The 22,056-nt window shown below is 36.7% G+C and overlaps 1 long non-coding RNA gene across 1 annotated transcript; it reads right to left on the bottom strand.

Annotated features, from left to right (window-relative positions):
• Positions 1-3,295: 3,295 nt before the first annotated feature.
• LOC114457423 (uncharacterized) lies at positions 3,296-8,066 on the bottom strand. The gene is made up of 3 exons (XR_003672942.1): positions 8,053-8,066; positions 6,418-6,424; positions 3,296-3,447 (listed from the first exon to the last, which is right to left on the bottom strand). It is a non-coding gene; the product is annotated as an uncharacterized LOC114457423 (long non-coding RNA).
• Positions 8,067-22,056: the final 13,990 nt, after the last annotated feature.

Below are 22,056 nucleotides of genomic sequence, written 5' to 3'. Positions count from 1 at the left end.
ATTTCCTACCTGGCCTTTTCTGGAGTTGATGTTTCAAGGAACGCAGTCTCCAGGACTTCAGGACCATCATCCCAGAAGAACTGCCCATGAACTTCTGAAAGGTAAAGATGACCCAAAGCATAAATCAAAATTGGTCCAACAGTTACAGAAGGATACCAAAACCAAGGTCCTGGAGTGGCCCAGACAGAACCCAGACCTCAATCGTATTGAGAATCTTTGGCAGGGACTCAAAGTGAATGTCCATGCTCAGAAACCACACATTTTAGACCAGCGAGAACAATTTGCAATGGCAGAATGAGCCAAAATCTCTCAGGAGACCTGTGCCAACCTAAAAAAGAACTACTCTAAGAAGTTGTCAATTGGCCAATAATTCTCATAAGTCTCATTTTTGCTTTTTTTTTTTTTGTTTCAACTGATTGTGTCAATAAAATATCCTAATCAAACTTGCCGAACATTTTGTCGTTATTTTGGAGACAAATACGCTACAATTAATGGTCATTTCCATATAGAAATCAAGAGTTTGGCTTTAACAGTAAGTACATATACACAACAGCAGAATAATAAAATGCAGAATGCAATAATTTAAAAAAACAAAAAAAAAAACACAAAAATCTCTACTTTAGAAAGTTGTTGGTTACTAATGCTGTACACGTTTTTAAACCCTAATTCATAGTTGGTCAGGTTTGGTGCCAAGACCTACATAAAGTGATGCAATCCTACTAGTCAGAAAGGAGCATTGTTCTTGACCAAATCCAAACATCCAGATGGAGTCCAGGAGGTTCCAGCTTTACACGTGCACTGGGTGAGCACGGAGGTCAGCTAAGGATAAGGCCACGTTTCTATTGTAGCAGCGTCTTTTCAAAGATATTTCCCAACTCGCAGAGCTCGTCTTCCCCCAGCACACACAGAGAAAAACTACTTGGTGAACAATTATATCAAGTGCATGGGAGAACAACATCCAAATAATCCCTCTAACCAGCATGAGTGGAGTTTTGGAGTGCACAGTGCAGATGAATGCATTGATAAGCAAAGAAAAGAAACCCTCTTAGCACTGAATCAAACCCCGCTTTGATTCAGTGCCCCAGTATTGCCTCACTTAACATTTATTTTTTTTTTTCTGCATTAAAAAGTGTTTGAAACCAAGAGTGGTATTACAAAACACATGAATAATTTACTGATTAGAATTGAGAAATCATAATCAGGATTTTTAAGAAAGAAAAAAAAAAAAAAAAACTTGCTTTGTCTATTGTGACAGCAAGCTTTAGTGCACACCTGAGTTTCCGTTCATCACGACACTAATGTAATGAAAATTATTGTTTGCCAAGTATCTATAATACACATGTCAAACAAATGTCTAGACGACAGAGAAAACAACTGTTACTTTGACACATAGAAGCACCCATTAGTGTCTGTAGGTGAGGAACAAAAAACAAAGACGCCAAATCAAATACTACTAAAAAAAACTGCTAGTACTCAAATTACTGTAACTGAGTGGCTTTTATGGGTACCTTTACTTTTTTTCTTAGTATATTTCTAAATCAGTAGTTTTACTTGTACTTATGTACATTTTAAAATAAGTAATTTGTTCCATTTCTACACCCAACTGTTACTGAGTAAAAGATCAACAGATTTTATTTTATTTATTAATTATTTTTGTTGATACTGACAATATGCTCAATACTGTTGTCATGTAAATGTTTCTTTAAAAATATATATTGTAAATAAATAGTTTAAAAATAATAAAATGATAGACGTTGTGAAACTACAAAAAAATGAAATGACCAGACCACAATCAAATGCATCACGTTATAGTCGACCAATCAGATTCAATGTAATGCACGGTGCCAAAACAGCATTGAATGCTGGTTATTTTCTCAGTTTTAGAGTTCATAAATTTACCTATACTTAGAGATTGAGAATTTTTTTTTTTTTAGTTTAATTCATTGGTGTTGTTGCAAGAAATGTGCATTTAGAAGAACATTTTATTTTAAACAGATGCCTAAATAAATTAAGCTGTAATTGTGCAAGATTTGGTCTGTTCCTTTTTTAATTTTATACATGAGATTAAAAAGAAACTTGGGAAGATTTATTGTCAAAAATAAACATGGGGGGGGTGAACGTAGCAAGCAACTTTAACTTTAAGTACTATTTAATTGAGCTACTTTTGACTGAAACTCGAGTATTTTATGTGTGATTTACTTGTGCTTGTACTTGAGTACAATTTCAATCAAGTAACAATACTTCTACTTGAGTAGGATATATCAGTACTCTTCACACATCTGCATAGAAACAACTGTATTATTGAATGCAATAAAAACATTTAAAATGAAAACATAAGGCTTTTACTCAACTTCCTTTTTTTCAAGCATTTTCTGTGTCTTTTTAGTTGTTTTCCCTCCTTTGTGTATTTTTTTTTGGAAATCTTTCTTGTAAATTTGTTGCATGAAATTTGTTTCAGGCACAGATGGTGCTAAAATGGCTCTTGTCTTTTGGACAGAAATGTAAATGATTATGAATTCCTCTCTTTCTCACTCTCATTTAGCGCCTGATTTTGTCTCTCTGAAAAACCAACAAAAACCAAAAGCAGCCATAGCGACAGAGAGCAAAAGCAGACCTGGCCCGGGCCTGTCACCTTTGAAGCGTCCTGATTGGTCGGAGTCTGCTTGTGAGCTTTGTTGCTGTGTGGACAGAGAGGCAGACATCTCTCTCTCTGCGTGTGTGCGCGTTGCCGTGGACGCAGAGCCAACTCAGCAGTCCTGTCAGGGTGAATATACACTGCGGGCGAGAGGCTGATTCTACATGTGACACTTTATGTGAGCAGATTAAAGAAAACCTCTGTGTTAGGGCACTGGGCCAAAAGATCTGCTCACCTTTTGATTGTCAAAGTCGGTACACAAGGAGTGTGCATTATACAAGTTTAATGTTGTCATCTACTTCAGGGGTTCTCAACCTTGGGGTCTGGACTCCATTTGGGGCCGCGAGACACTGGAAGAAGGTCCGCCAGATGCCTTCAAGAAACTAAGAAATATTTCCTGAACAATTTGAGCCCATTTTTGCTTATTTTACCCTTTTCTGCAACGACACCAACCTTGCCATGTTTTAACCCATTTTTATCACTTTTTCTTTTGCTACTTTACTCCCATTTCTGCCACTTCTCCATCAAAGTTCAATGCCTTTCCTGCACATTTTTTTTTCCACTCCCAAGACATTTTCGGCACTCATAAACCCTTTCCAGCACTTTTCCCACCCAATGTCACATATATTGACCCATTAATGTCACTTTTAACCTCTCCCCTTTATTCCCCCTTATAGATGGTCCTGTCTCCACATGACTGTTCTTCAATGTTCATGTCTGTGTTCAACCACCTTCAGGTACAGTGGGGGTACCCGGGCTCTGACACTTATTTTAGGAATCACAAGCTGAAAAGGTTGACAATTACTGATTTACTTTGTCAATACATGAGCTGAAAAGCACTGGATCTGATCGTTGACAATAATGTTTAAAGCAGGTGTAAACGCTGGATGACATTGACAATACGTCAGGTTTTAATGACTAAGGGTTCTGTAAAATCAACATTAAACAAGCTTTATTAGTGCTTCTGCAGATGTTTCATAGGGTCCTGGTTCTGTGCAGATGTTTTCCTTGCAGTGCACAAGTAAAATATTTGGACATGATGGTCCAATTCTTAACTGCACCATGCTTGGCTGCATAAATCCCTCCGCAGAGAAAGCAAATGTCTTATAAGTACAAACGTAATCCTCAGTTACCTAAACTGGACACGCTGCTGCCTGTGAATGCTGTTTAACAAGATAAATTCACATTACTCATTAGCTTAATCTTCAGGGCTTGTTTGTCCTTGAATGAAAAAGTGACTTCGAGGTTCTTTTGCAATTCTGTTTAAATGACAGCCACCTTTTCCACTTTTCAGGTTTTAATGGGATAAAGATTAGCAAACAATTGGAAAGGAGTGTTGATCACAATATTTTAGAGTAGATTAAACGTTATTTGATTGTGTTGGCCCCAGGGATGGGGTCAATTACATTTTTCAGTTACAATTATGCCTTCAATTATCCATGTTCAATTATAATTCATTTACAATTACAGTCATCCGCATTTTTTTCAATTATAAATAATTTACCATTATATTTATCCTCATAAAGTCAATTACAATTATGTTCTCAAATACTAAAGTTTAATTACAATGAATCACATTTACTGAGCCTTTAATAGATAACCTAATAAAAGTTGACCTTCCTCTTGTGTTAGCATCTCCAATGATAATGGGTTCTAAATCAGCTGTAAAAATACAGTAAAAACAAATATCTATCACCCAAATTCTTTCCTATCTATTGGTTATCTTGTTAGGCTTCCTAATCAATTAAAATATAGGTTTTAATATTTATTGTGTGGGTGTTTGAGCCTTTTTTGTGTCAGTATACTCCTTGATTTTAATCTTTTTTTTTTTTTTTTTTTAACGGTAAAATGTGGGAAAGGTGGATATAAAACACATTTTAATAATTAACTACATGTGTAGAACTGTACATAGAAATGTAACATGGTTCCCCAGTTATAATTGACATTTTTTTATTTTTTTTATTTCATGGCCATTACAATTACAACGTCAATTATCTGAACTGAATTCCAATTTAATTAAAATTACGACTGCAACAGATTTGAAAAATTACGATTAAAATTCTAATTATGCCATTTATGTAATTAATTATCAATTATGCAATTACTATTATAATTCACCCCAACCCTGGTATATGGTAAGGTTTACAACTGCTTACAAAAGCACCTACAGTGATGGCCATGGCCTACTACTGAGCATGAGGTCATACCACCATATTAATAGCATCTGCAGTTATGGGGCAGTAAACAATGTTTTACTGTCCACTGAGTTATTTATTATATGAGAGTTTATCAGGGCTAACTTTCAGTGTAACTTTGTCTACAATGTTTTGCGTTTTTCACTGACTTCTTTTTTTACAATAAAAAACACTGCTATTGTTGTCTTTGCTACTTGTAGGTTTCCTTCCTTGAGGTCAGAGGGGTCGTTGGTGCCAATCCAGCGAGTCATCACCTGATGACAGACTTGTGCTGTCTTTATGTTTCGGCTCAGGTAGGAAAACGGTGCAGATGTGAACCTGCTTTCAGTGTCATTGTTCGTCATTTTACACTGGTGTGTTGTTGCCCTTTGGCCATGGTGATGAGAGATGAGGTTGAAATACAGGAACGAACCAACAACAGTTGTTTCCTCAGTAGGAAATGAAGGATCGTCTCCTGCTATATAATCACAGTGTGGATTCAGTACTCCTTTCACTGTGTTTCATCTGCTGACCCCGCCCCCTCCACGCTGTTCCTCTGAGTTTACAACTCGTCATCATTACTATGACCTGCTGTGTTTGTTCCAGATGTTCTAACTTATTGTTTAATAAAAGTGATGAGCTAAAACAAAAATAAATGAATAAAAAATGGAGAGTTAAGTTACAAGAGAGAGGTAAGTCACGTGAGATGTTTTGAGAGTCACGTAATACTCTGTGAAATTCAGCATGGCGTCTCTATGCGAGACAGCGTGATCTTCTCAGGTATTCCGGAAACATCCAACGATGACCCAGATACTCTGCTGAAAACCTTCATGTCGTCTGCTCTAAGGCCTTGTCCACACGTAGTTGAGTATTTTTATAAATGTATATCCACCCTCCTCCATTTAGAAAAAAAATGTTATGTCCACACATCGTTGTAAAAAATTATATCCACACAAAACTGCATAAATGTGCTATCCACAAGTGCATGGACGTCACTCTCTGCTTAATGCATTGGGGTCTCAAATGCATTTTTGCACAACTGACTAACAATGTTTGAGACCCAGTCCATGTAGGAGGCCAGTCTGGCGTGAGCCTGGCCCGTCCATACAGCGGGCCACCAGAGAGAGTAGATGGCGCAGACGGCACGCAGCCGCTTGGTGCCAGCATGCGGTGGGGTCACCCCTGGGAGGTGTGGCTGGTGTCCCACTGTGCCTGGGGAATGGGGGGTGCAGTCATCCTCCATGGAGCCGGTATGGGTTTTCGGCCATGCTGCTCGGCGAGGCCGCAGTGTCCACCCCGCCACAACAGGGAGCAACCCCGCAGCAGAGAAACCCGTTCCCGCACCAGGACGCAATACAACACCATCCTCAGGGAGATGGCCCTGCCCCCCCGAACGAGAGTTTTGGAATCTTAAAACTCCGGTTATCAGTGTCCACACTGAAACGTGTTATGGCAATTTTTATATTCATCATAATATCGTCAAATGTGTGTTCATGTGTACAATTTGTCATGTTTTAATACATGATGACTCCATTACTCTTCGCACTTTTGAACAGCTGAATCATGTTAGATTAAACAGTACAGATCGTATTGTACTCAGTGCAACACAGAGTCTCTGCTGAAGGCCAAAACTCAAACTCACATGCAGATATACACGAACGCACACACTATCAAGGATAGATAAGAGTGGCGCCCAACCTTTCTCATAATATACACGTCTTCATCATCCTCAAATGTTTCCACTGTTGGGCATCTGACTCCCTCCTTCTCCTCACCTCAGGGTGGAACTTTTTCTGTTATCTGTATAAAAGCTTAAGCTGTGAAACTGTTAGTTAGAGTGGGTCTTGCCTTTTTGCTCTGCCACGAGCCTTTTGCCTTTCATTCTTTCAGGATGGAAGCTTCTTTTTTACTCCTTTTTTATTTAATTTTATAATAAATCTTTTTTATAAAATCATCAATGCCTCGCCTGGACTCCATCATTCAACCAGAGCAATAAATCATGCCTCCAAATGAGGTCAACCGCAAATTTGCTGTGACAAACGCAAAGGGAACTTTTCCCAAATCTTCACTTTGGTCGGAGTTTATCAAAAGCTCTGTTTTTAATGACATTATCCTGCGTTTTCGTGTGGATGGCAGGTCAAACTGTAGAAAAATATATTAGTTTCAGCAGATAACCAGCTACGTGTGAATGGGGTCTAAAGATCCCGACAGAAATGGTGAAACACATCACCTTTCAGTGTTCATCGAGGTAACCACCCACGCCCCATCATCGTCAAGTTTGAGCACTTTCAACAGAAAAGCTAAAAGCAAAGGGCGAGAACTTAAAGGCACGCAGTTCGGTATGAATGACCGATTTCCTCAAGAAATATACAGAAGTCGGAAAATCCTGTTCCCCAATTTTAATGGGGTTATTTATAAAAAAGCGCATTAATTTGGATTAATTGAATTTGACCTTGAGGGGAAAAAAATTTACATTTTAACTGTAATTGGATATGTTTTTTTTTTTTACACATCTGATCTTAGTTTAAAAAGGTGTCAAATATCAGTCAGATAAGGTCTTGCCAGCATGTGTTCTGTTCTTTCTTCATTGCGAACGAATCAAAGCCATTTCTGCTGATGAGCAACAGTAGTTTAGCTGCTGTGTGTTTACATGTACATGTGCAGACTTGTTTCATACAGCTGCAGGGCGCCTGTTCTGTAATTACCTGCTAATGTGTCACAGATTTAGACAAAACACTGACCCCTGATGGTTGTTGGATTCCCCTGAGAACACTCTGTATTCCCATGGCCTGTCGTGTTTTTGTGAACTTTTCACTTATATCCCAACACTCATCCTCGTGCTTAATAGGTTAAAAAAAAAAAGATGTGTAGTTAAGTATTTAAAGCATCATAAGAAGGTGGTTCATTCACAAGTTTAAAGGTTTTGTGTGACCACCCCAAAGTAAATGCACAAAATTACTTAAAAGACAATGTAAAAATCACTCGAAAAACACACAAATGACAAAAAAGGAGTGAAAATAAAAGCAAAATAACAAACTTACAAAAAGACAACGAATACACACAAAGGATGCAAAAACCAAACACATAACACAGAAAACAAAACAGGAAAAACAAATAAAAGGACAGAAAAATACACAATTTGACTTAAATGACAGTAATATTACATAACACAACAACAAAAAGCACAAAAAGACCCTTAAAAACAAAAAATGAGAAAAATAAACAAAAAAAACACATAATGACTAAAAATGCACAAAACTGCAACAAAAACACCCAAAATTACTTTAAAAAAAGTAAAGATATTAGATAAATACATAAAGCAGCAACACAAACATGCAAATGGTGAACAAAACAGCAACAAAAACACAAAAAAAATACTCCTTTTAACACAACACAATATGACAGAAAAATAACAAAATAACAAAGACAGTCTAAAAATGCACAAAACTACAACAAAAACACACAAAATGACTCCAAAAAACCCCAGGAAAGACCAAATCCTCTGTTCTTATTCTTGCTCAGATTGGTCATTATTCTAACATGCATGTTCATAATGTGGTTCTCAGATCAGACATTCACATTTCTGCGGGCCCTGCCATAACCCATGCTAATTTCCCTTCCAACAAAAGCCAACGATTAAAGCAGTGCTGCTCTACAGGTTATACTTTACGAGAGGATGATATTGAGTATGCTCGCTGTTTCTCTAAATATCAGACTGGGCTGCTTTTTAATAGCTTGTAAATGTTCATGGTACCTTTGGTGCAAAACCCAGAGACTGACGCTGCCTTGTTATAAAGACCATCAATTTCAAATTATAGCTTTAATATAATAATGTGCTTTTAATTGTCTTTTTATGGCCATTCAGCTGCAGCAGAACTGTGTGCCTGATTAATACTGAGAATATGAGGAACAAGCTAATGATGAAATCCCTCTTTCATTCCTCTTAAAATTGATTAAGCTGATGAAATTTGCTTGCACCATGCTTTGGGCCATTTCTATAGGAGACCAAGAGTAAGAATAAGGACAGCATTGATCTTAGCATGACATTTGCTGCAGCAGACTGCAAACCGCACTGTGAAACAACAGTCAGCATGCTTTGCATAGTGGTGCAGGATAAGAACACAAGCAGTTTGTCCTCCAAGTGTTTCTTCTGCTACACACACACACACACACACACTGTAAGTCAAGTCACATTTTAGACTGTGCTGTAATGCTGATAGCAGACCAGGCAACATCGCTTAGAAATTTGTGTTTTTCTACTAACTTCTCTGCAAATGTTAGAGCTGACCATCAGGGATGGTCTATGAAACACTAGCTGTGTTGCCATTACCCTTGGAAATGCGCAAAATCTAAACAGTGTAATAAAAACTTGTAATGGAAACGGCTGGATTTTGAAAAAACACTCAAATATCACAAAAAAGTTTTCACACTTTCACGAGAAGGAATTTCAATATTAAAATGCGTCACAAAAGCGCTATGGAAACACTTTTTTCGCAAATACACGTCACAGAGCGTGACGTACATGGTCACATGAAGTGAGGCACCTGGTCACATGACCACTTCTCCCCGAGAAAACGTGGCGCAGTACATGTAAACAGAAGAGGAGACCGGGACATTTCTTAGCATTATATTTAAAAAAACATCCCTGACACATTAGACGTGAAACAACAAAGGAATACAGAGTGTTATCAGGAGGTTTGGAGCGTCTCGCGGGATGAGATTTCACGAGGCTCCTGTCCAAAACTACCTTCAATGGAAACACGGTCTAAGCGCAATTATACTTTGTCGACATTTAGAAACATCACTTTTATTTTGCAAAAATCTGTAACGGAAACCCAGCTATTGACGGTGATGAACATCCTACAAGGGATGTCCTGATACATGACTGGTATCTAAATCAGACCCAATAGTGCAGTCTAATACCACAAAAGTAATTTTACCCTTGACTTATTATCAAGTTCGATGGTTAAATTGGAAAGCAAGCAGTTTTGTAAATAATGCTCTTAATAAAAGACAAACAAGACCACCTCAATTGTTTATTTTCTTGACAGTAACTTTAATGGCATTATTAAGTACTTGTGTCAGTGAGTACAGAAATCATACAGGTGTAATATTGTAAATGAACCCCCTTGAAAAAGGATCGGGGGGGGGGTTCTATATTCTATCACGGTCCATTTACAATCTTAGTCCTGTACTCTCTTATTGTTATTCAGAAAAAACTACAGTAGTATCAGGCTGTTCCTATAACTGCCCCATTTGCCTCAAGGCAAAGTGGAGAGAATTGGTGATAATGGCAAGTTTGTGCTGGTTAAAATGGTGCAATTTGAAGTTCTTGGGAACAAAATGAGATGTGAACCATTGTCAAGAAATCTCATAGAATGTCTACCAGTATATGGCCTCAGAGCAATAAACTCACAGAATAGATGTAGAAATGATGTGTAAAGAGTTGCAGTATTGATAAGCCCCCTGCTGCATAATAAATCTGAAAGGCTTAAAGCATAAACCTCAAGCTACACCTAACTTGAATTATGAATAGTACATTAGTATTCAATAAATACAGGATGGCCAGAGAGTATGAAATTAATTTTAATGGTTGGGGAGATTACGACTCTTTTTTTTTCCAATTCAACGAGACATTTTACTTATAAACACTGATTTGAAAAACTTAAAGGGGACATATCATGGTTTTAAATCTTTCCTTTTTACATATAAATCATACAGTTATGGTCTATATAAAGCAGAACTGCAATGCTTGGGTCTGAATTCCTCATTATTATAGCTCCACCCCTTTTCTGATGTGCTTCTGAGAGCAACTCGTTTTGGTGGTCTCTTTAAATGCAAATGAGACACTCCATACCCCGCCCCCTCTTCAGGTGACACTCGGTTCAACTCCACCCTGCTCGGCCATTTTTGTAGTTTGATAGAAGAGATACGGCTATGTAGCGGCGCATAAACTTTTTATTCAGAGGTTATTTACAAAATGTCAACAACGGAAGACTTGTCCATCCAGCCTTACATGTTCGAGCCAGAGTCTGTCCCGGCGGAGCGAGATGAAAATGAAGATGATGAACCTGCAGAACCCTAACAAGTGAGCTAACACAAGCACCGAGCTAACGCTAGCGCCAAGCTAACGTCACGAAATGCATTTTAATACAGTCTTTTCAAAGACAAAAACAGCAAAATGAAATAACTAATGAAAACTTTAGACTTAAATTAAATCACGTAGGCCATATCATCAAGGATCTAAAACGAGCACACAGCGCTAACATATGAAGTCTGAAGACGGTGCAACTGCTAATGCTAACAAAACAATGACAGGGACGTCTTATCATCACACTTTTTAGCGTTATTTACAGCTTACCAAAGTGCTCTGTTCGTCGTCTCCAAAGATAGAAGGAATTGACCCCTCAATCAGACAAAGTCTTTCGGCAAATCCTTATACTGGTGGAGGTTGCTGAAGCAGTCATCCTTGAAGTGCTTCGCGTACACAAAAAACGTAAAAGAGAATAGAAAAATCGAAACAGATTGAAAAATATGAGCAAAACAGAATATAAAGATATCTACGGAGCACCTGAAGAGACTAATTTGATTTTTTCTGTACTTCTAAGCACTCTAAATATACAACAAAATGCATTTAAGGGCTAAAAAAGTGGATTTAGCATGATATGTCCCCTTTAAGATCGTCTTTCTTACAATGTCTTAATGTATCATATTCTAAAACAATAAGTAAAAAAAAGGCTGTCGTTAGACTCTGCCTCACACGTTTTAGCACCTGTAATCTCACAAGGCTTGTATAGCCTTCTGAGATAAGTGCAGCTTCTCTGTGTGAGCCTCCCTTCTCTCAATCGTCAGGTGCTGTGTCTGACAGCTTTATTCATGCAGTAACACCAGCAGTGAAATTCACACAAAGGTAATTAATCTGGAAACCCAAGGCCGCTCCCCTTTCACTGCAGACCAGATAGATAATTATAGCTAGAGGCTTCGAGGGGTACAAGGGCAATGAAAGTGTTGAAAGATGGGCTTCAATGACAAACTGAAAAGTTATATTGAATTATTTTCTATACCCTCCAGTAATTTCTTTCCCCTCTGCCAACACCTGTCCTGTTAAACCAAGCAATTATCCCGGCAAGCTTGTAACAAGATACCATTCTGAGGTTTTGGGGGAGATTAAAATTACAAATCAGATCACATCACTCAAATTTAGGCAATAACTTTTACTTTAAGAAAGTTAGGTAGCATTAAAATGCTGATCGTGTAGAAAGTAACACAAATTGAGTCAGTCGCACATCTGTCCATTACCCCTCATCATCCTAGGCCCTGATTTATAAGAGGCAGTCGATCATTTAAAATGTTGATCATTGCCTGAAAAACGGGGATCAACCCTGTGGGTAGAAGCTTTTGAGCATGTGGTGCAGGTGCTAATCAGTGGTGGCCAAACTGCTGACAGACAGCGTTAAGGGTCAAAGTTCAAACCAGTAGGTCAGGAGTACACATCTGTTGGTATGGCTGGAAATGTAAAAAGAATACCAAACTTCATTTTTCATTTGTTCTTTAAAGAAGGTAAGTGCAGTAGTGAGAGAGCATGCTTAAAAACGAAATCGTAAAATAAAATTTAAAAAAAAATGCTGAATTACGTTAAAAATGGCCACCAATTATTTGATGTTCTTTGATTTGTTCATTTCATAAGGGACCTGATAGAAGGTGGCTACCATTCAGTATCTATATAAGGTAACATAGCTTGTCCTGAAGGGACATGCGCAAGTACAGTAAATGCCTCATAATGGAAGTATTTGTGATAACTAACTTTGTTTTTTAATTAGTTGTTATATTCAGAAATTCTCCAATTTTTTTTATTCCTCAATTCATTTATTATTTATTTTATTCAATTGTAGAATACTGTAAATATTATATTGAAGGTTAAAATGTATGTAACCAATTGGTTAATAATAAATGGGTCAGTTTTTCTCATACCTACTGTTGCTGACTATTGTTCTCTGTTTGAGTAACATCACTTGATCAAGCCTTTTCTAACATTCCACAATAAGTCATTATAATTTTTTTATGAAACTAAAAAAAATTTTAAAAAAATGTAAAAAGTATGTATGATTCATGCTGATATCGGATCAATAACGGTATCGGCCGATATGCAAGGCTGCAATATCAATATCATATCGGAAATTAAAAAGTTGTATGAAATGTATCCGTAAAATAATCAATTTTGGCACAATTCAAGAATCGGTCCAGTTTACTTTAAACTCCAAATACTGTAGCAGGCCAACAAAGTGCTGTAAATAAATCAGGAAGTTACTTAAACTAGGAAGAAACATTAAAAATAGCTCAAGAAAAAAGGAAAGAACTACCAGGCAGCAATAAGTATCTGACATGAAGACAATACACCAACAAGGACACAGTGCTTAATCACTCCTTTAAATAGTGAGGGAGGATAATCAGGGAATAAAGTGCACCTGAATGTAAACAATTTATAAAAAAATTACATTAAAAGGGTTTTGAACAATGCAAAAAAAAAAAAAAAAAAAAAAAAAACCGGCCCAGGCTTACACGTGTGCGCGAATTATATATATATATATATATATATATATATATATATATATATATATATATATATATATATATATATATATTATGTATTGAAAAAAATCTTCAGTACCTCATATAAGGTTAAGAACCACTGCTCGACCCTAAAGGAAAAGGACATAAATGATGAGGTTTAAACATTTAGCGTACAAGCCTGAACACAAGCACATAATACCACATGACAAGCTGAACACAAGTATGAAACTTAACACCAGCAGACTTCAGATCATGACACGTGGTGTATTCATGCAACAGATTGCTTCATGTCTATTTTACACTTCTGGCAGTACATGGCAAAAATGTGATACTGTATCCATATTATAATGTTTCTGATCAGAAAGATTTTACATCTCAGCTGCGCGCTGCATTGTGGGATTGGGTCAAAGGTCGTGGTAACTATCATTCTAAATTTCTAGCACTGGAAAGTCCAGTAATAATGTCAGCAACGAGGGAACCACAGATAGACAATGAGCCATCTATCCACCCCTACAGCCACCTCTAAGCCCTACTAATGGATGATTATAATGTACGCTGATGCTGAAATCCACAAACTATACCACAACTCATCTAATTGTATAATATAGCACTTGAAACTAGTAGAACAGCCCAAATTACAAGGAACGAAAAGCACAATGTGCCATACAATCATTAGCAGGTCAAGCTGCATTATATTCATTAACGTACAAAAGAAGCAGCTGCACAATTTATTCTCTGTAGTCCCAGAAGATGGAAGAATTATTGTCTCTGTATATATATGTAGTGAGACAAAGTGAGAAAAATAACACCCACGAGCTGTTTGCAGAAGTCCGCTGTGTGGGTGCAAGTGCATCTCTAAGTGATATAGCAGTCATTAATCAATGTCAACAAATACATTACACTTAAAATAGAAACTTGACAGAGGTCCCAGAATCAGGGTTGGGATCTATTCTAATTGTAACTGCGTAATTTATCATTACAATTGTGGCGTAATTAGAATTGTAATCTAAAATTTTTCAGGTACTGCAATTGTAATTGCCATGAAAATCCTATAAAATTTGTCAGTTATAATACAACGCAAAAACTGGGGAACCATGTTACAGTTCTACACATGTGTAGTTAACAAGTATCAAAATATGTTTATTATCAAGCTTTCCCACATTTTATCATTTAAATTTTAATTGAGGGGTATAATGACAAAAAATTATTAAAACCTCCATTTTAGATAGATAGGAAATAAATTAGATGATAGATATATGTTTTATAGCTGATTTAGGAGCCATTATCATAAGACATGCTAACAGACAGCTAATGCAAGAGTAAGGTTAATTTCTATTAGGTTATTTAATCCTGGCTCAGTAATTGTGATGAATTGTAATTGAACTTTAGTATTTGAGAATGTAATTGTAATCTGAAAAAAAAAATGCTTGTCACTGTCATCGGAATTTAACTGTAATTCAACATATGTATTTGAAAACGCAAATGTAACTGACCCCAACCCTGCCCAGAATGCATCAGGAGAAAGTAAACATTGTGATCACAGACGTGGAACTAATTCTATATCAAAGACAAAGAAGAGACTGCATATCTTTGAGTTTTTAAGAAAAAATAATTATCTTCCAGATTAGAAAATATAACATGTGCAAACATAATAAGAAGCATTGCGTTAGATCTTCTTTGAATTGCATATCTAAGCCATCCTGGACTTAGTCTTATTATCATCAGTGATAGCTCTGCAGGGTGTCTCATTGTCAAACTTCTCCCTCCTTTAGTCCACTGATGAAAAGCCAGCTCTGCTTCCTGCTAATGCTCTAATTAACGCCAAACAGACACACAGCTTGATCCTCCACATTTTCTGTCGGCCTCTTCTTCCAATATTCACTTCTACAATAGCGTGTATTAAATCCCTCCTTCTGTCTTTATTTTTAAGATTATGCTATAATATCCAGAAAGCACATTGGGAATTTCAAAAGGGATATGAAGAAAAAAAGCCATGATTTGGAAGACAAAGTACATCCCAAACTAATGCTTAAAAATAAAAGATCCATGAATGCAATCCTCCATGAATAATAATATTAGAAGGATTGTATTTTTCCGGATTGATTTTTTTTTTTTTTCTTAGGTAATTCCTAAAAACTTCAGGAACCTCAGCTTCAGGTTTAAGCAGTCTGCAAACAAAGAGACCCCATGTGCTGTCTGTTCAACTGGGAAAATGCACTTGTTGAAGCCAACCAGCTGCGAATGCAATCAGCTAAGGTTGTTACAAGACTCAGTGAGGCATGCCAAGCTGTGGAAGCTTTTTTAACAGGATTTAGCAAAAAAAAAAAAAAAAAAAGTGTCAAGAGAAACTGCGACGCTAAATCTCTCATAGTAAATGTACCAACAAACTGTCAACATGTGCATACACAGCTATACCTAGGAGAAGCACGTGGAAAACTAATTTAATAAAAGGACAAATAGAACTTGGATGATGGGCCAAAATCAATTTCTATCTAATCAAAGTCTATTTTAAGCAATTTGACATTCATGCCGTTTTTTTACCACCGATATTGAAAAACAGATATGTGATGTTTGAGACAATGTATTAAAAACAAATATGGCACTTTCACCATCACTGACATTGAATCAATATGCCTTTTTACAGAGATGGTGTTTATTTGTGGCATACATACAGTGCAGCGTCACATTAAATGTAGGTTGAACTTGGTATTTCCATGGATAAATAAATTAAGTTGCATAAAATGAGCGTAAAGTTGGTAAGGTGGGGATCTGCATATATCAATATCGGTTAATAACGGAAATCAAATTTTGTGTTTGACAATATTGGCAAAAAAATACTATCAAACATTCCTAGTATGCAATGGTTTTATTTGGAGCTTCTCTTTGCTCTTTATATATACTGTATATATATATATGATTGATTTATAATAAAGAAAAACCCAAACATTTTTAGTATGTACTTTAAGTTTCAAGTCAGTTTTTTTCCTATTACAGATGTGAACTAATTTGACGATACCCTTCCAATAAATAAAGGAAAACCTACAGACTAAATATAAATAAATATGTATTTATTTACAATGAATTAATTTGAAATCATGTATCCTATAATACTAAAAATATGTATACTATTTATAATAATTGTAGTGTGTGAAACAAAACAAAAAAAATGATTCAAGACTTGTGGGTCAAGCTGTGGCCCATGGGTGTTGTCAATCATATCATTAGTCAATCTGACAAAATGAAGAACAGCCAATCAGAGCTTTGCTATAAGATGAACAACTTTAAATGATAATATGCACGAGGCTTCTGGTTGTAATTTAATTAATGGTACTGCTTTTAGCAAGTCTGCATTGTTGTATATTTAATCCATTCCTATTTTGTTATTATATATTTGATTAAAATGAAAAAAAAAATAAAAAACACGTACTGCATTGGGCTGTGTTCGTTATGTATGTGCTTCTAAAATAACATTATTTCAGTGATTTGTATGACACATATTCGCTAACTAATGTAAGTGCTCACTGTGGGGTTTCCCTTTTCAAGCAAATATGTACAAATTTGTATTCGTAATGTATCCTCACATATATGTAATTGGTATTGATATCAGGAATTACATTATTACACAAGTTTGATGGATATTCGTGTGAGCTGATAAACTAAATAACACACACCATGTGACTTTTTGAGCAGGTTTTTTGCCATAAAATGTTCAAATTGTGTGTTTTACATGTCATATTCATGTACTCATGCCCTCACATGACCCTATAAACTTGCTTGCTCTCTCCTGTAATCCTTACCGAGACATTGCCTGTCTATGTGAGTGGGTGTGTGTAGAGGAAAATGGTGTATGTTGTTGGAAAGAGAACATTCAGCCCTCTCTAATGATATTGCTCTCTTGAGAGCCAATTATTCATAGATATGGATGCAGAGCATGTGATGACAACAGCGAGGTTAATAAGTTTCTTAAAGTGAAGTTTGTTTCTTAGTTTGTATTACTCTTTAAATGACTATATCCAAGACTGAATCCCAGCCGTGACCTGCACTGCTAAACAACACAAAGATCGATGTGTGAAAAGTGTTTCCAGCTGTGTAACCTTGACTCATCTACCGTTCGTTGTGGTGAACCTGCAGTGACCCCACGAGCCCCTGAGCTCAACCTCCTGCAGATTTGACCGCAATAATTAGCCTGGCTGTAAATCTAAATAGGTTTTTAGCTTCTTCTCACACTAATGAGTAAAAAGTGGTCGTGAAGTGTGGCTTAAAGCAGTGTTTCTCAAATGGGGGGGTGCGTGTACCCCTAAGGGTACGCGATGGCACTACAGAGGGTACCTAAGAGAGAGAGATTGGAAAAATAACAAATAAAGTGTCAGTCTTGGTCCCACCCTAGGCGTGAGACGACCGGAAATGATAAAAACTACATAAATAAATCCATTCAAGAGCCTCTCAATCAGTGTTTTTCAACCTTGGGGTCAGAACCTCATATGAGGTCACCTAGAGTTTAAATTTTTTATGTACTGTTCTTTTTAAAAATTAAAACACACAACAGTATTCCAAAATTTTTGCTCTAGTTAAACAAAAATGCACTCAAACATGATCAAAAATGTATTCAAAACGGGGGTCATGATCCAAAAAAGGTGCACTAAAGAGTGTTTCTTTCCACCCATTTACAAAATGAGATTTTTTTCAAAGTGTGTTAACGCTCATTTATTCCATCATTATGCTCTATAGTTGTTTTTAACTAGTTTTATATAAGCAAAATGTTGTCGTCAGACAAAGAGGGTACTTGGGCCATAAAAGTTTGAGAACCAATGGTTTAAAGATCCTACGTCAGTCTGAGACTGTCCTTGAACAGCCTAGCCTCTCTGCTGTTATTGATATGCAGCACTAAACAATGCAGTTCAAGGGAAGATACTTCGTTGGTAACAATGTGTGTATCTGCCGCCGCCTCAATCATTCATGTGTCATATTGTGCAAGAAAGCCAGTGTAAGGTTTCTGGACATTGTCAGAGCAGGTGCAATGAATTACACCACTCTTCATGACTTTGTAAAAGCTCTTTAGTGTATAACCTCCTTTTTCCACCACTTACCTGCCTCAAGGCAAGGACTTCACTCATCTTAACTGCAATATGACACCAATGGTCTCTACGCTCCTTCTGTTTCACGGGGAGATTATTGCAAATGTGGTCTGTGTCAAGATGAGGAAAGTACTCGCGGTCACAGGACTGACATCGTCGCAGCACATGATGTTTGAAATATTGTGGAAGTTTGTCATCTGATGTACAACCAAAGGGTCTCGCTGGTGTGTGACATTTCTAAGAAGCGGGAAGTACAACAACCACAGCGCTGTGTGAACTTGTGTGACAGGAGACAAGAAGATTTGTGTGGTTTACATGTTACAAGATAGCAGCTCAGCCCATGCAAGTGGAATTTCCTTAGAATTGTTTTTATCAGTACATTTCTGTGCGTCACACAGTACGATGGATCAGTTTACAAACAACTACACATAAGTAGCACAAGTGTATGGATGAAAGAGATTAAATCCTGTATTGTGTTGGAGAAATTCACTTAAATAAAATGTATTATTACATGATACATTGGATAAGATTTTTTATGTGCTGAGCATTTTATTTTAACCGTTTGTGAAATTGTTGTGCCGTTATAGATGTGTTAGTCTTTGTTTGAATACTTAAAAAGTTCCATATAAATATTGTTAAAAAACAGCTTAAATTTAAGTTTTTTTTATTAAACTGATTACACAACACAAAAAGCACATCACATTGCACTCTCACCTTAAAATAGTCAACTCTTTCGCACCCCTTCCATTTTCCTACCCTGACTCCCTCTTCCCTGTTCCCTACCCCCTCACCTAGGTGTAACACTGCCCTCTATTTTCATATTTTCCCTAGTTTTATTTAATTGCAATAATAAAGCATGCATTGCTGTCATGTAGTGTTGACCTTCGACAGCATGTGCAGACAAGGAGAAAAATCATAATCAATAGAGGGGTTGCTTGTCAAAGGGATATATAAATAATGTGATAACTACAGTAAAAAGTGCATTAATACTGTATTAGAACAACAGGCTGTTTGCACAGTTTAAAAATGCACACCTGTATCTCTTGCAGTATGCTAGCTTTCGACTGCACAATGGTTAGGTGACACGTAGGGCTGGGCGGAATACCGGTTCATACCAAATACCGGTATATATTTTCGTTACGACATGAATTTTTATTATACCACCATATTGGTGTATTTCATTACACAACTTTCGGAACGCTACGCTGCACCGCGTTTCAGACCGAACCCTTTGACGTTGAACTTCTAAATAGGAAGGTAAACAGTAGCGCTCTGGGGTTAGTTGCGGTGTAATGATACGTGCAAATGGATAAGAAAGACAATTCAAAGCTCTAAAGCTGCATGTGAGCATGTGCATACCTCTGCTAGAGAAGAACACGGAGATACGGTTAGCTTAGCATGTCGGCAGTAATACACAAAAAAAAAAAAAAAAAAAAGCAAAGGATTGCAATTTGTAATTCCTATAATGCGGAAATAAATCCTGGTGGAGGTGCAAACAAAACGCTACCTTACTCACCATAAGAAACCGCCACACCATTAAGTAGCTAGAAATTGCGCTAATGCTAAAGCTAAGCTAGCATTAGCTCAATACAAGTTTACTGTTGTAAACTTGTATTACTACTAGTGTGAAATTATTCTACAATATTCATTCATGACAGTAAAATACACCATCCTAAGTTAATCTACTGAGGTAATTAATCTCTCAACCAGTAGAAAATGCTGTGAACACCTGATTATACATTAAAAAAAAATACCGTTATATACCGTGACACCTAACCATGATATACATTTTTGGTGATACCACCCAGCCCTAGCGACACTGTTCTACCTTGTCCATACAAATCTGACCATCATCCCACCACCCAAATAAGGAGAAAGCGAGGGGGGGCATGAATGACATTTTGGGAGCAAGAAACAATAATGTGCTGTCAAAAGTAACAAATTGCACATGTTAAGTAGAGGTTGTCAGTTTATAGTTGTCCCAGAAGGTGTTACTTTAATTATGAGACTGTCTTTCTAAATTCATAGAACAGGCTGTCGAACAATACAATACAAATATGGGGGGAGAGGCGTTTAGCATGGATGATGATGGATGACACTTCATGACCATGATTACAGAGGTCAGCGCTCAGGTCCTGCCTTCCTCTTTGATCGAATAAAGTAACAATAGCATGAACAACGTCAAGACAGAGGACCCCACTGCCCTTTTTTCCCCCCCCATGTAAGAAATAAAATGATTCAGAGATAATTAGTCTCACTGACTAAACAAATAATGATTTTGTTACATCTGATAAAAGAATATTGTGAAGATTGAGCTACATGACCACAAAAATAATGTGCTCTCTTTTCTCTGCAAGCTGATCAAATTAATGTGCTTAAACTAGCTTTGAAAAGCCAGACAGAGACAGCGTACAAAGCAGACAAAGCAGACGGCTGTGGCTGAGAGTGTTAGATGTTTGTCTAGACTATGAGCAGGATCCTTCCCGTCATTGTTTAGTGGCATTGGGGACTACAAAACAGGAAATAATCTTTGAGTGAAAACACACAGCCGTCAACAGTAGAAAGTCATCTACACAAGCAAGTCAAAAGAGAAAAGTATTTAAATGTGTGGTTTTTAAGTCAGAAAGCAATTTGTATTTTATTAAAGGAAAGTTGGATGCATTTTCTAGAGACTTTACTGCAGCACAAATATTTAACTTTTTTTATGAAACAATAGAACAGATTGTCCAAAACAGCCCTGGACGAATAAGATGATGCATTAAAAACCAACATCAGCTTACAAGGATTGATCTTCAACCCCCAAATGTGTTTGTAGTTTTGTGGGTTTTTTTTTTTTTTTTTTTTTTTATTAAATCATCTTACGTAACTTTTTGTATAATTCAGTATTTACATAGGTCTACTTGCTGTATTACCATAGTAAAACAAAACAAAACAAAAAAAAAAAAAAAAACATTACTGTGAGGAACAAGCTGCTCTAAGATGGTGTTTTTGTTTTGTTTTTTTAAAAAAGGTCTCTAGCGCCATCTGCCGGATATATTACTTAAATGCACAGTTTTTACAGCATTATATACAAATACATTTTTCTTTTTTGATTCAGTAAAATGACATTTTATCTTTTTTCCAAAAATGGTGTGTTTTGGCAAATGTCATAACTCCAAGAGAAAAACTCAAATGTCAAAAACCAGTTGAAAGCCAAAACAAAAATAGATGCGCTTTTCAATAATCAGTCGAGATATTTTTCCTAAAGACATTGTCGGAGGCAATGGCTACCATACATATGCTTTTTCATCCTCACAGTAGCTGGATTTTCTTCTAGACTTTAATATATGTATTTTAGTGCAATAAAACTTTTCACACTCGGAAATCTCGCTCAGTTATTGCGCATGAGTTCAATAGTCAAGAGGGATAAATTTGCTTTGGCTGAGAGATTTAGATTATTTTTCCCGTTAGAGCGTTGATTCCTTGAAAAAAAAAAAATTTTGCGGAAACGTAGTATCGGTCGCCAAGGTAGAAATGCCGAGTTAGCTGCAAAAAAAGCTAATGCTGCAAACGCGCTGAATATTCAGGTTATTCCTGGCTTTTTAAACAGTGACCAATTAGC

This window comes from Gouania willdenowi, chromosome 24 (genome assembly GCF_900634775.1).
Source record: "Gouania willdenowi chromosome 24, fGouWil2.1, whole genome shotgun sequence".
Lineage (NCBI taxonomy): Eukaryota > Metazoa > Chordata > Actinopteri > Blenniiformes > Gobiesocidae > Gouania > Gouania willdenowi.
This window is presented reverse-complemented; position numbering and strand designations above follow the sequence as displayed.